At 41.8% G+C, this 16,322-nt stretch overlaps 1 long non-coding RNA gene across 1 annotated transcript; it reads right to left on the bottom strand.

Annotated features, from left to right (window-relative positions):
• Positions 1–9,960: 9,960 nt before the first annotated feature.
• On the bottom strand, positions 9,961–11,920 carry LOC114208500 (uncharacterized). Its single transcript, XR_003609026.2, has 2 exons — positions 11,447–11,920; positions 9,961–11,100 (listed from the first exon to the last, which is right to left on the bottom strand). It is a non-coding gene; the product is annotated as an uncharacterized LOC114208500 (long non-coding RNA).
• Positions 11,921–16,322: the final 4,402 nt, after the last annotated feature.

Here is a 16,322-nt window from a genome sequence, read left to right as displayed (position 1 = left end):
ATCTACAGATGAATGGATAAACAAAATGTGGTTAGATACATACAATGGGATACTCAGCCATAAAAAGGAATGAGTTCTGATACATGGTTACAATGTGGACAAACCCCCGAAAGAAGTCAGACACAAAGGGACACATATTGTATGAAATATAGGAATATATGCAATACCTAGAATAGGCAAATTCGTAGAGACAGAAAGTGCATTGGTGTTTATCAGGGGCTGGAGGACAGGGGAATAGGAAATTTGGGCTTGATGGGTACAAAGTTTCTGTTTGGGGTGAAGGAAAAGTTTTGGAAATAGATCATGGTGGTTACACAACATTTTCAATAACTAATGCCACTGACTTGTACACTTAAAAAATGGTTAAAATGGCATCTTTTTTTTTTTTTTTTAAAGATTTTATTTATTTGAGAGAGAGAATGAGATAGAGAGAGAGCATGAGAGCGGGGAGGGTCCGAGGGAGAAGCAGACTCACTGCTGAGCAGGGAGCCCGATGCGGGACTCGATCCCGGGACTCCAGGATCATGACCTGAGCCGAAGGCAGTCGCTTAACCAACTGAGCCACCCAGGCGCCCAAAATGGCATCTTTTGTGTTATATATTTTTCACCACAATAAAAAAAAACTAAACTGTTCTTGTCAACCCTCCACTGAATTTTCCAGCATCTTCCTACCCCCCTCCGTTGAGCCCAGTGACCTAATGTTGCCTACTTCTCTCCCAATTGCTTGAAGCCTTTTTCCTCCATGTTGAATACTTGGCAACACCTGTGGAGAAGCATGCACCAACCAGCACTCTGTGCTGGCCAACCACCACCGCCCTGAGAGAAACTGCTGATGTAGAATATAGGGCATTAGGGAAAGAACTTTAAAAGGAGTACAAAAATATATTGGTATTGTAAAGCTGTATGTATAAAAAGTACACTGAATAAAAGTTCTAGAAAGCACAGGTAAACCACATTTGATAGCTTCTGCAGGGAGATGAGCTTTTTCCTGGATCACGTCCCTCAGTGGTTTGGAGAACAAAGCTGTGGCATCTCAACCTCCTGAGGCAGATCGTCCCCCAAGTAGTAGGCCACAAAGACTGGATCTCTTTAAAAGATTTAGACCAGCCCTTATTGTGCTAATCCTTTAATGCCCTCTGTACTTATATTCTCTTGTTTTGTTTTTGCTAAGTTTGGCAACATGTCTGCTTGACTACTTGGCCCTTTCACAGCTATCTTGAAGCTTCAGGGTATTTTTCTGTGGGCCAGAACTTTGTTTTATAAAAGTGAGAGCTTGGAACATAACAGATCCCTTGTCTCTGTTCTACGCCACAAGTCTCCCATCAGGTCAAGGGAAAGGGGGAACTCCAGTTGATTTTTTGCTTTAGAGGTCTAGATGCATCTTTTATGTACATTTGTAAAAAGTCAGGTTTTTAAATCTACTGAGTATAAAATCATGTACAATGGTGGTTAAGAGTTGAGGCACTGGAGTCCTCAGATGTTCAACACTGGCTCTTCCCCTACTGTGTGCCTTGGACAACTATGCCTTCCACCCCTGTGAGCAGTGATTTTCTCATCTGCCCAGTGGAGGGTAATGACACCTACCTCAGAGAATTATGGTGAGGTCTACATGAAGGAAGGTCTGAGCGGTAACCTCACACAAGCTGCCGATACAGACTCGGTGCTCAAAAGGGTTAACTCCTCAGTTTATTTGTTGTAGAACATCCATGGAAGCCCACAGGCCTCCTCCATGAAATTTTCCCCAATGAACAGGCCCCAATCTCTCCTTTCTCTACATTCCAAAAACACTTGATGAAAATACATCGATGCTGTAGCCATGTACCCAAACTTTGGTCTAAATCGGTCGCCTGGGTGGCTCAGTCATTGAGCGTCTGCTTTCGGCTCAGGTCATGGTCTCGGGGTCCTGGGATCGAGCCCCCGCATTGGGCTTCCTGCTCCGTGGGAAGCCTGCCTCTCCCTCTCCCACTCGCCCTGCTCGTGATCTCTCTCTCTCTCACATGCTCACTCACTCTCTCAAATAAATAAAATCTTAAAAAAATAATAAAAAATTTAAAAAAGAATAAACTCTAAGTCCTCTGAGAGGAGGTAGCTGTGTTCTGCGCTCTTGCCATCCTTAGAACCTGATGAAATGGGCTCTGAAGAAACGCTTGTGAAACTGAAAGACTGAAAAGCAGTCTGGGGCCCTGCAAAAAGCACTGGACTTGTTGCCGTAAGATTTAGGTGCTAGTCCTGGTTTTCATGTGTGCAAGCTTTGCGATACTGGATAAGAAACTTGAGGGCAACTCTGATCATCGGTCTCTGCAGCGTGTAATAGTTGGCCCACTGCCTTAAATGGAATGTCTGTGTCTCCCACCCCCCCGCCACCTAATTCATATGTTGAAATCTTTTTTTTTAAAGATTTTATTTATTTATTTGACAGAGACAGAGACAGCGAGAGAGGGAACAGAAGCAGGGGGAGTAGGAGAGGGAGAAGCAGGCTTCCCACTGAGCAGGGAGCCTGATGCGGGGCTCGATCCCAGGACCCTGGGATCATGACCCGAGCCGAAGGCAGATGCTTAACGACTGAGCCACCCAGGCGCACCTCATATGTTGAAATCTTAACCCCCAATATGAAGGAATCAGAGAGGAGACTTTGGGGAGGTGATTAGGTCACGAGTGTGGAGCCGTTTCTGCCATGTGAGCACACGATGAGAAATTAGAAAATCTTTCACATTGCCTTTGGTTTATAAGAAATGAACAAACCAAAAGGAAAAGGACATTGAGCACTTTTATTTCCTTCAAAATCATCACTGAAGGCACCCTTTGGAGAGTCATGCAACACTGTGCTTGGTTAGAATTTTCCCAATTACAGAAGCACAAATACTATTTCTCCCTTATTCTTATACTACGTTCATTCAGTTATCAACTCCTGTTACAACTTCCTCTAAATGTCAGATATCTGCCCATTTCCTTCTAGTGCCATCACACCCACCCTACCTGCAGCTCCTTTATTTATTTATTTATTTAGAGAGAGAGAGAGAGAGAGAGGAGAGTGAGAATGAGCAGGGGGAGGGGCAGAAGGAGAGAGAGAATCTCAAGCAGACTCCCCACTGAGCACAGAGCCTAACACGGGCTCCATCTCCCCACCCTGAGATCATGTCCCTGGGATCACGACCTAAGCCGAAAGAAATCAAGAGTTGGACTCTTAACCAACTGAGCTACCCAGACACCCCAAACTACAGCTCCTTTAAAGCAGACCCAGACTGAGCTAGTAAATTCATGGTGTTCATCTTTCTTTAAATCTCTTGATACTTCAGTCCATTTCACATTCTATTACTGCACAGAATGTAAAAAATCTGTGAGGGCAGGGACTGTGCCCTACATTTCCTTATATTGTAGATACAGTAACCATATTTCCTGAACAAAAAAAGTCTAGACACATGTACATTTATAAAGAAAAATAAAAAGAAATCTGAAATTGGACTTTTCTCTCCAAATCTGGGGATATTATTATCTAACAGATGCATTCTAGCAAAATGTATTCTACATTGTACATATAAAATAAATACGGGTTGATTGCTTAGCCTGCTTAGAACAGAGATTATAAACTGATAAAATGAAGCCTATATATGGCTCTTGGTGATTTTTTGTGGTTCTTGTTCAGCACTTTAAAAACAAATAAGTTTCAATTGCTTGCCAACATTTAAAAATTGCTGATTTCAAATAAAAATCAAGCTACTCTTGAAAAATCTGAAGATCTAAGAAGACTGAGTCATTAGAAATCAGCTCGAGATAAAGTCCACCCAAAATGGGGAAATCTAATAAAACTGGAAACCCAAAGGGGGCCATACGTCCAGTGTAATGAGGAACAGGAAAGAAAGTTGCTGCACAGAGGCAACAAGGAAACTTGTGTGTCTCGACCTTGACACCTACACCTACCAAATTATAAATTACCAAAAAATAAATATTTATATATATATTTTAATTTTTAGTTTTATTTTTATACAATGAAAGGATGTCACTTGGTAGAACTGCATCATTCTTGGTAGAACACAGTTCAAGATGTGTTTGTCTAATATAGTTTGAAAAACAGAATATTCCGGGCGCCTGGGTGGCTCACTTGGTTAAGCGACTGCCTTCGGCTCAGGTCATGATCCCGGAGTCCCGGGATCAAGTCCCACATCAGACTCCCTGCTCAGCAAGGAGTCTGCTTCTCCCTCTGACCCTACCCCCTCTTGGGCTCTCCCTCTCTCACTCTCTCTCTCTCTCTCAAATAAATAAGTAAAATCTTAAAAAAAAAAAGAAAAGAAAAACAGAATATTCCAACTGATTAAACACTGATTAATTCTGAGTTGCCATGCAACACTCTATATACATTATAAATATTGGAAGAATTAGAATATGAGACAATGAAAACAAAATTTACATTAACCATAACCTTTTAAAAATTATACCATCTTTTAAACCGTCACTTTTCTTTTATGTGTCAGGAATATAATTCCTACTGCTTTCCTGCTCATTGTAAGCATCAGTTTAATAGCAAACAAGACATTATACCCTCCTGCCAGCTGGATTGCCCCCTCTCGCAGGATGCCCCAGCCCTATGCTGTGCCTTTTTCTATCGCTCCATAAGCAGCCTTGTATTATATATAGTCATTTTGTAAATCTACCTCCTTCATTGGATTAAAAGTTTCTATATGGCACACTGTGTTTGTAACCCACACAGGGAGTTTTTATTTTTATATTTCCAAACTAATTTCCCCCAACATGGATGAGGAGTAAAACAAGTATTTGTAGCAACTGTAATTGTTGCTTCATTTCAAGTAAAGTAGCAAAAAAATAAAATAAAAACTTAATAGATAACTAATCTTTGATGAGAAATTTACAGAGTACTTGCTTTGTGGCACATACCATGCTACATGCTTATAAATTAGTTCTCAGAATTCTCAAAACAATCAATGAGATATATGGTACTTTATTTACAGAGAGAAAATTGACAATTAGGGATTAAATAGTGCATTCAAATATTTGCTGAGCACCTAACATAGGGCACACTGAACTATCAGTGGGGATATAGCAGAGAATTGACTATCTTTTGTGGAACTTATTTTCCAGTGGAACTCACTAAGATCACATACATACTATATCAGCCTTCTAGATTTATATATAATTTTATGCATATGATAAGCTTGGACAATGTGAGTTCATTTCCGAAATGGGCCCATTTTCAGTACTGACAAAAATTTGAGACTGAAGAGCTGAGACTCAGACCCCCATGACCTCTTCAAGGTAAAAGTAACCCTCAAAGGTCACTCTGCCTTTGCTGGCAGCATCCAACCTGTGCAAATCTGATCTCTAAATTTCTAGTAAACAGAAAATATTCTCAAGAGAAGATTTGTAAATAATAACGGAATCATATAGAAATAAAATACTATGGGATTAAAGAAAGAAAACAGAGTTAAGACCGCACCTGTTTAAGCCAGATATTTTTCTAACTTGCATATAAATCTCAGTGAAGAGCTGTGAAGCCACAGTAGAATAGAAGTCAAAGCACAGAAGGGACTTTGGCCTCTTGGCCTCTAAGTGGGATAGGAAAGTCTAGGGGAATGCTGAAACTTCCAGGCACCATCATAATTCATGCTGCAAACCTGTGGCCCCTAGCTACTAAGCCATTTTGAATTTTATTTACCTCTCTGGAGCTGGACACATGAGGAGCCAGCCGGTTCAAAAATGCAGAAAGAAAAAAGGAGCAGTTTCAGGTCTGAAATTTTCAAATTTGCATCAGACACTTCCTATCAAACACTGAAGTTGCTGGGATAGACTGACAGCCCCTCTCACTGGGCCAGTGCCATTTAATCATTAATCTTCAAGGTTTTCATAACTAATCCCCAGTGATATGGGGAATCTTTGGGGAAAGTTTCATTCAAATAAAACTGAAGTTGAACTCGGAAAGTGAACAGAAAAGAGGTTCTAGAAGCTACCTTCTAATTCTGGGTGGGCAGAAAATTGTCTTTCACTCTAATTTAAAGTAACATAGAGGGGCACCTGGGTGGCTCAGTCGCTAAGCATCTGCCTTTGGCTCAGGTCATGATATCAGGGTCCTGAGATCCAGCCCCACATGGGGCTCCCTGCTCAGCGGGGAGTCTGCTTCTCCTTCTCCCTTTGCCCCTCCCCGCACCTGTGTTCACCCACGTGTGTGTGCACTCTGTCTCTCTAATGAATAAAATCTTTAAAATAAATACATAAATAAATAAAATAACAGAAAAATTTTCTCATCTGCTGCATTATCCAGGAAATCTGAGGCAAAGTCACCAAACTATTTCTAAATGCAATGACTTGCAAACAGAGACTGACTGCAGCTTTGTATCCCTTGAAATCTACTCCAACATACCTCGGGAAGGGAGACCAACACAGCACTCAACATGCGCAACAGTACCTATCTGACATTAGAAACCTTTGAGTGAGACAAGGCAAACATGAACTACAAGTATTAAGGCACGGGGAAAGACTGAGGAAACGAATCTGATTTCTTCTATGGCAACCCAAATGACGAACTGAAGACACTCCAAGCTTACTATATTTATGCTTAAGGCAATTTTAGAAATGAGGTCTTAACCAAAAAGCCTGTACCTGGCCTTCAAAAAAATATTTAATTTTTTGGATGGGCTACAAGAACTAAATTGTCTACACAAAATCTGTACAGCAGGGACCTGTTTTCAGCAGGTAAGCCTATTTAAAAGTAAAAATCTTTCATTTTCATAACATTGTCGTGTTTTGTTTGAAGAAAGTATTTGTCTTTTGATAATTTATATCCATACACATGGGTTCACAACCCAATTCACCCTACTTTTGTAGTTAAAAAAGAAAACAGAAACAAAAACAAAAACAAGGGGGATATTCATTTGGTCCTGAGTAAACAGTTACCCCAGACAGCTGGTAAAAGTAAATACAAATGATCTCTCAATGAATGAATTTCAATCTATGCCTCAAAGAATTTCTACAGATAAAACCCAAGGAATATGAGCTTAGAGTAAAAATCCACAGAACACACAAGTAAACAAGGCAAAGTAAATAAAAGCTAGCAGCAACAGCTGACAAAAATCAGACTTGCAAAATCTTTGGATATGGAATGGCAAGATACTGAATATAAAATAAGAAGGTTTAATATTAATTCACCCAACAAAGATTTTTTTTTTGAATACCTTCGATTTGCCAGGTAATATTCTAAGCTCTGAGGACAAAGCAGCTAACAAAACAAATACCCCGGCTCTTAAGGAGGTTACATTTTAGAGGAGAGAGACTAGTAAAATATGTAGTATGGCAGGGGGTAGGGAAAAAAGCTAGGAGAGAGATACAAAATACTATAGTAGAGGGTATCTCACTGTCCTTAGAGCCACGTGAGGATTAGCTTTGGGTATGAGGGATGATCTGAGAGTTCTGGGCTTCTTGACAGAAACAGGGACATAGGCAAAATAGGATTGCAATGCCAGATAGTGGCAGTAAGACCCTTATGGGGGGTGGAGTCTCTTCTCAAGAGCATACAGAGTCCTAGGCTTCCCTCTTCACCCCTGCCAATGTTCATGTGAGGGGTAGGGAAGGAATGATCTTATTTGAAGCCCAGGTTACAAGAGAGATCCCTCTCTTTTCCTGCTGATGGAGGCCTAGAGACCAGAGAACAGATTGGTTTACCTTTGAACCTTTGTTTCAAGAAATGAAAGCTGGTAGATATGAGCAAGAAACAAGAGACTATACAGAATTGCCCAACAGAACTTCTAAGAAAGAAAAAAAGGATAGAAATTAAAAACTCAAGTGCAAAAGGAGATGGGACACAACTGAAGAAAGAATTAGTGAACTAGAAGTCAGATCCTAAAAAGCTATCCAAATGCAGACACAGCAAGAGAGGAAACACAAGCAGGGGGAGTGGGAGAGGGAGAAGCAGACTCTCTACTGAGCAGGGAGCCTGATGCGGGGCTCAATTCCAGGACGCTGGGATCCTGACCTGAGCTGAAGGCAGATGCTTAACGACTGAGCCACCCAGGCACCCCAAGGCCATTCTCTTTAAAGCAGAGAAGAGAAAGTTACTCATGACCAGATTTACTAATGATTACTACAGCACACTCTTCAATGTGATGGACATGGTAGTTACTGCTGAATTTAGCTGATTCTCTGCAGTTTCCACTTCAACATTCTTTTGGGATATTTGCTTTGCAAATTTTCCTATATTTTGTTTTTTTTCCCCCAGGAATGATTTTGAGGGTCTATTGAAGGCAGTGCTCTTCAGTAGGTAGAGGTAAGATCCAATTTCATCATGATCTTGGAGGCTCCATAAGTAACTTTATTTACTATGTGAATAAGGTCAGAACCTTCTTAGCATGACATAACAGGTTTTTTGGGTTTTTATTTTGCATTCTGTCACTATTCTCCTTCCCAAGTCTACTCTCAGTACAAGCACACAAGACAACTCAAATTTTTCCCAAATATATGAACACATACCAGGCTCTTAGGCCACCATGCTTGTGTACAGAAAACTCCCTTGACCCTTTCATTGTTCCTCCCTTCCTTTTTCAATGCTCCTCACTAACCTCCTGCTACCTAAAATCCACTGGTCTCAAAAAACTCAACTGGTTTTTCAAGAAATGGACAGAAGACATGAACAGACATTTCTCCAAAGAAGACATACAAATGGCCAACAGACATGAAAAAATGCTGAACATCACTCGGCATCAGGGAAATACAAATCAAAACCACAATGAGATACCACCTCACACCACTCAGAATGGCAAAAATTAACAACTCAGGAAACGACAGATGTTGGCGAGGATACAGAGAAAGGGGAACCCTTTTACACTGTTGGTGGGAATGCAAACTGGTTGTATCCACTCTGGAAAACAGTGTGGAGGTTCCTTAGAAAGGTAAAAATGAGCTACCCTATGACCCAGCAATTGCACTACTAGGTATTTATCCAAAGGATACAAATATAGTGATTCAAAGGGGCACATGCACCCCAGTGTTTATAGCAGCAATGTCCACAATAGCCAAACTATAGAAAGAGCCCAAATGTCCATCAACAGATAAATGGACAAAGAAGGTGTGGTCTATATATACAATGGAATATTACTCGGCCATCAAAAAGAATGAAATCTTGCCATTCGCAACAACGTGGTTGGAACTAGAGAGTATTATGCTAAACAAAATCAGTCAGTCAGAGAAGGACAAACATCATATGACTTCACTCATATGTGGAATTTAAGAAACAAAACAGAGGAACATAGGGAAAGGGAAGAAAAAAATAAAATAAGATAAAAACAGAGAGGGAGACAAACCATGAGAGACTTTTAACTATAGGAAACAAACTGAGGGTTGTTGGAGGGGAGGGGCTGGGGTACCTGGGTGATGGGCGTTAAGGAGGGCACTTGATGTAATGAGCACTGGGTGTTATATGCAACTGATGAATCGCTAAATTCTACCTCTGAAACTAATAATATACTATATGTTAATTAAATTGAATTTTTAAAAAACTCAAATGGTTTTTTATGACCCTCCTCAAACTGGACATCTGACTACCCAAAGCTTTCTCTGACATTTATGGCACCTAGTGCTACAAATAATCCATCTCTGTATCCAGGCGGGTCTGGCATGTGATGGTTGTTCAATAAATTCTTGGTGAATAAATGGTACAGAAAGTCTGGGAAACCACTGGGGTGGGGATGGGGTAGAGGGAATCAAGCTTAAAAGGTCATGTAGAGCAATCTTTATCCCTGGACCCAGAAACACCACATCTAGGAAATTAACTATACAAATAATTGAGAATGTGTTCAAAGATTTAGGTGCAAGGCTCACACTTCTTTGCTGTTTCAATAGCAAAATCCTGGACACAATTTTAATCCTTCAGTTGGACTTTAGCTAAATAAATGCACAATGGAATACTAAATACCCATTTAAAACATGTATGGAAAAAAATAGAAACGTATATGGAAAATATTTAGTGGCATGTCATGATATTTTATTCAAGGAAAAAAGGCTGTTCAAGGAAAAAAGGAGTGTGTTCACTCTGCTTACATTAATGCTATACATCGAATTATCAACAGTGGTTTCCTGGATGTCGGATTTCAATTTTTTTTATCTTCTTTCTGATTCAAAAAAAAAAAAATATAACTTGTGTACAATGAGTAGTAATTACTTTTGTGATTGAAAAACGGAGAACTTTGTTTTCAAAGGAGAGAGTCCTGTCCTTTCGTGGTCCGACTTCCCTTTGGAGCTCCAACTCTTCTGAGATGCCATTCATAGTCTCAGCATTCCAGGGTGCCCAAGGGAAAAGGGCTGCCCAGGTATTTTAGCCTCATTTCACAAAATAGAGGCTTGTAAGGAAAAAACAGCTGCTCCAGGGCTCAGTGATTTTAAAACCCAAACAGTTCCCCAAATTTGGCAATGTTAGAAAACTTGCATTAGCATCCTTCACTTTCCAAGATAAACTCCTCTCACAATTCTGTGCTGACCCTGAAATCATTTGCCATGGAAGGACTCTGTCCCATCTAGGAGAAAATTCAAAAGCCAGCGTATTCCTTCCTATCCTAATCCACATGTACTTGCACATTCCACAGCCAGAAGCCACTCCCCCTACACACACACACACACACACACACTCTCTCTCTCTCTCTCTCTCTCTCTCTTTCACTGGGCTGCCGCTCTTCCAAAAGGGGACCCAGCCAGCAAAGAGGCCCAGGCTGGTAGGGCTGGCTCCACGCCTGAGGTGCTGGGTCCCTCTCTAGGGCACGGCAGACAGGCCAGCTGCCGAACCCGGTGACTTGACTTCCTCCTCCTTCCCGGAGGTCTCCGCCCACATCACCGTCATCAGGTCTCTGAGAAAGTCACGTTCTGGCCTCAGAGCTGTTCTGAAGCTTCTGGGAGGAAAAGGGAGGTGAGGTGGCAAGAGCCCTTGCATGCTTCCAGGAGACAGGGCCCCTAGTTCGCCGTCTGTCACTAGTTAGATGGAGATGGGGGTAGGTGATTTTCCCATGGAGTGAATTAAATCTTTCATCTGTCAAAGAGGGTACTGACCTAACATGACTGCATCCCCTCTCCAGTGTTAGAAGGGTGAGTGCCCAGATGTCCCCGGGAGCGCTGCAAAAAGAAAAGAGAATTATTATGTATTGAGGATCTTTGAAGCGCTAGCACCCATGTAAACACTGTCTTCTTTAATCCTCCAGTAGATCCCACTATATAGTGTGGCAGAAGTTCTGCGAAATGCTTTCCAACCTTGTCCACTTCGTGAACAACAATATTTTTACTGCACACTTGAGCAAAAGTGGGCACCAGCCAGAAGCAAACTGCCCCGCTGCCCCATAAAGAGGGGCTCCACCTCTCAGTGTACCTGTCCCACCTGTCACCTGTTTGCTCCTCACTGGAACGAAAGCCGGGAAGAGGCTGAGCCAAGAGAAGTAGAACATACAGCTGTGTCAAGACAAACCTGGATTTGCTTCGCAGCTCTGCCTTCTGTTTGACTTCAAGCACGTAACTTGGTATTTTTTGAGCCTGTTTCCTCACCTCTAAGTGACGCTAATAATAGTACGCACGTCACTAAAACAGTGACATGAGTGATGAACCCGACCGAAGATTTATCAGCGAGCCTGAGCCCAGAGAGCACGTCCCGCCTTGGGCTCCCCGGGCGACCCCCGCTGAGGCCCCGGGGCAGGCGCGGGCTGCGGGCAGCGCGGGGGCGGCGGGGAGACGCCGGCGGCCCGGGAGGTTCCCGGCTTCCGCGCAGATTTCTGCGTACCCGGACGGCTGCGTCACCGTCCGAAAGCGCGAGCCGGCGGGCGGGGGCGTGGCGCCGCTGGAAGCCCGGGTGCTCTAGCCGAAAGTACGGGCCCGGACTTCCCCGCCGCGGTCGCGGTGGCGAGCCTGCGGCCCGTTCACCCCCTCCCCCCTCCCCCGGGGTCGCCGTTCCCGCTCTCGCTCCCGCCCCCTCGGCCCGCGGCCCCCGGCGGAGTCCCGGGAAGCGCGCGGGGGCGGTCTCTGGCGCGGAGCGGGGACGGCCCCCACGCGATTCTGTACTCGCGGCCTCTGCAGCGAAGCGAGGCTTTCTTGGCCCGGCCTTGAGGCCGTCCGGATCCCCGCCGTCCTGGCCGCGCCGTCGCGCCTCACGGTTCCCTAGGGAGGAAAAAAAAAGTTGGCACTGTGGCAGCCTCCCCCGCTTCTTTCCACCCCGGCCGCCCGCCCGACTCGCCCCATTGCACAATTCCTGCCGTGGAATTGCCGCGTGACTCGGACGGAGCCCAAAAATGTTTCCCAGGTTGCCTCCGCCGAGAATGAAGTGGCTGGGTATCCCACACTGACCCCAGGCGCCCTTGAAACTGTATTTCTCCGGGTGACTGGGTAGCCCTTTACCATGCAGAGCGTGCCCTTTCCAAAGAAAGAACAGCTACTAGCCTGCCGGTACGTCCGCTCTAGGTTGACTGCAACGGACACCTTTCTTTTCCCCCTGTATGTTTTCAGACAGAAAAAGTGTTTCAGTCTTTTGGGGGAAGATTTCCGGTTTTAAAGGAGGATAAGGAGTGAATTGCTTAAAGGCGTGGAGACACAATGTTGAGCTCTCCAAGAATCAGTGTTGTTGATGGTGCACAGCAGGTACTGAATATATTGGTAGGGACTGAATGAACAATTGAAGGAGGGGTTTAAATGGCTGTGTGTAGACCAAAGCTTTCAATATGCAGATGAAATTTAGAGGTTGACTTGCCCAGGGTTACCTAGCTAATTAATATGGAAAGCAGGAATATAATTTGCCTCTCATTTCAATTTGAAATACTTCGTATTTATGAGATGGGTGTACTTTTCCCTCTATAGGAAAATAAAATGCCTTCTGCAGTAAGCTCTGCAGATCTTCAGTCTACCATCTTCCTACCTAACTAAAACAGAACAAAGCAACAACTCCCAAACACAGTACATGCATGGAATAGGCTGAATTTGGCAATGCCAAAGAGAGATGTTTGCAAGGCATTTCTTGTCTTATCCCCCTAAGTTAATAAAAAAAAAGACTAATAAGAAGAAGAAAGAAAGAAAGAAACAACAATGCTTCTCCAAAATGGTAGGGAAGATGCCATTTGCCCCTAGCCTTACTTTTTGTTAAGTACAGTGTTTGGTGTTTTGCATGGGAACTGCTAGACTTATGAGTAACTGTCAGGGTTGCTCTGAGACTGGTCAGATATTTTGTTCAGGCTCAGAATAGATTTGTAGCTCATCTTTCAGAATAGACAAGCTGCAATCTGTGAGAACACAAGGGACTTCAATGACAGTCATGCAGATGGCTGGACAGCTTGTTGTCTTTGAAGTTTCAAGGCTGACCAAGTTTACCAAATGTCCAATTTAGGGAACAGAGTTGCCAAACAAGTAGATGTTAAGGGCGAAGGAATCAAAACTGTAAGTGGCAATCATGAGTACAACTTCATTCTTTTGTGGGCTGTCAACAATGGTTTCCACAATGATGATTATGATACAGTTATAACAATAACCTCCAAATACAAATTCTTCTCCAAGAAGATGGGGAAGAGGGGTTCCAGTAATAGAACAGCAGATCAAATCATGAAAGGTCTCATTTTGTAGGTCAGCCAGATACACCCTGAACTGGGGCAATCTTATTTTAACTGCTGTCTCTACCCTGTCTCTACCTCTAATATCTTGAAGGTGAGAATGAATACAGAATTGCTAGAAAAGTTTGAAATTCTAGGCAGCTAAGGTAGAATATGTCAATTTTGGTTTGATAATCATACACAATGTTCATGAAATCAAAGCAGCACCTCCTATGTTTTCCCACACTGCAATTTTCAGTTGGCCATTATACCAGACTACTGAACCTGAACTTTAGAAACACAAAATGTTGGCTCCTATTATTACACTGCTTTACTGCTTGAAAAACGGCATCTGATCAAACAAAAGTCATCTTTTCCAACTGAGATCTTAAGAATAACAACCTCTTTGGATGCAAGTGATACTTTTTCATATATTACATATTTCATTCAACACCATTGTATAATTCGTCTCGAATTTTTGCAAAGAAAATACCTCAGGACAATCTCAATTGTTAGCATTTATTAGTTTAACTCTGAGAGATTTATCAGTCATGGTGTAGCATTTTGGAATTTGGGGGGTCATTAGAAAAAAATGTAATTATACTCCTTCATTATATAGATGAGAAACTGAAGGCTGTTGAAATTAAACAATAGATGGAGTTCCTGACACAGTCAAAACCTGAACTGAGGATTCTGATTTGCCATGTGTTTTATAAAATCATCACCAGAGACTTCATTTCATGAGTGTGTGGTTCCACGTGAGGCATGGTGCTTGGAACTGGGGATAGGAAAAGGTATAAGGAGTTCTCAAAGATTTTATAGTCCAATTGGTAATGTAGGCCAATGTTTCTCAAACTTTAATGTCCACAGGAATCACCTAGCAAGCTTGCTAAATGCAGCCTCTGTTATTGGTTCTGGGATGGGACCTGCTCTGCCACTAACAGGTTCCAAGGAGATGCCATTTCTGCTGGTCCACAGACTACACTTTGAGTAGCAAAGTGTAGGACATATAAATACAAAGATAATTAACAGTCTAGCAACCTAAGAGAAACAAAAAGAATAATAAAATCTTCTGAGCCTGTTTGGAAATGGATGTTACAAAGCTCCCGCTCCTTACTTCTAAGAATGTCCCTCAGAGGCTCAGAGGCTATCTACTGTTACAAAAGAGTAACCTATTTTTGTCTCTGGGAGCACAGCATATAAGAAATAAGGAAATAGTGGGGCAAAGAGAAAGAAAGGAGAAAAGTGATGGCAAGAAATACCATCAAAGGAAGAGATAGAGACACCATAAAAAAATTTTTGAAAAAATGTAAACTCATGGCAGCCAAGATATCAATACTTCTGGAGAGTATCAATGAGAATGTAGGGTTGAACAATGGATTCAGAGCCAAGAAGTCTCAATTCAAGTTCTGGTAGGCCAATTAGTAACTATATGATCTTTAGGCATATATGTAATCTGTTTAGCTCCAGTTTCCCTATCAGAAAAAAAAGAGAGAGAGATAATACCTCAAATCTCCCTGGATTGAGTAATTATATATTAAAGCACTTGACACAGACATGTTGAAGAATGTACAAAGCTTCACAATGTAGCTTAGGTTTAGAAACTCAGCAATTTTATTAAAACCAATGCAATAACCAATAATACCAATCTTACACAAACTACTTCAGAGAATAGAAAAAGTAGGTACCCTCCATGACTAATTTTATGAGGCTGTTATAACCTAACTACAATAACCTAATTAGGATAATGCATACAAGAAAGGAAAATAAAAGGCCCATAATCACTCATTAGGATAACTACTAAAATGCATGACCAAGTCTGGTTTTTCTCAGAAAGGGAGGTTGGTTTAACATTAGAAAATCAATTAATGTAATTAATGTGATTAACAGATTAGAGGAGAAAAATCATATGATCATCTCAATTTCAGGAGAAAAAAGCCTACATCAAATATTCTGCTTAATGGTGAAATGCTGAAAGTATTCCATTAGAGATTTGAAATAAAACAGGACTGCCTGACATAATCACTCGAATTTTACATTATATTAGAAGTCCCAGTCAGTATTTTTGGTTTTTAAAATTTTTTCCCCATTCTTTTTGTTTTACCTTGGCATTAAAGGTAGAAAAAATACACACACACACACACACACACACACACACACACTGTAAAGGACAAAACAAAACTCATAATTTGTAAATGATTTGATTGTATATGCAGAAAACCTAAAAGAATTTAAAGATAAATGATAAGAATGTATAAGAGCTTAGCAAGATTGTAGGATTCAAAATCAGGATTACCATTGTAGGCAGAATGAAGTCCATCTCCCCTACAAAGATGTCCAGATCTTAATCCCCGAAACCCGTGATTTTTGCCTTACAAGTCAAAAATGACTTTGTAGATGTGATTAAATTAAGATGATCAAATTATTCTAGATTATCTGGGTGAGCCAAACGTAATCACAAGAGTCCTTAAAACTGAAAAAGTGTGTCATAAGTCAGTCAACCTGTTGTTGCTGGCTTTGAAGATGGAGAAAGGGGGCTACAAGCCAAGGCATGTGGGCAGCTCTAGAAACTGGAAAGGGCAAGGACAAAGATTCTCCCCTAGAGCCTCCAGAAAGCAGCAAAACCCTTCCAACATCTTGATTTTAAGCCCAGTGAAACCGATTTTGGACTTCTGAACTACAGAACAGTGCGATAATAAATTTCTGTTGTTTTATACCACTAAGTTTGTGGCAACTTGTTACAGCAGCCTTGGAATAATACAGTTACAAAGTAATTGA

Source organism: Eumetopias jubatus, unplaced genomic scaffold (assembly GCF_037043125.1).
Source record: "Eumetopias jubatus isolate StellerSeaLion01/CBP00866 unplaced genomic scaffold, mEumJub1_p1.0 scaffold_4, whole genome shotgun sequence".
Classification (NCBI taxonomy): Eukaryota; Metazoa; Chordata; class Mammalia; order Carnivora; family Otariidae; genus Eumetopias; species Eumetopias jubatus.
The sequence above is the reverse complement of the archived record's forward strand: the minus strand, read 5'-3'. Positions and strand labels throughout refer to the sequence as shown.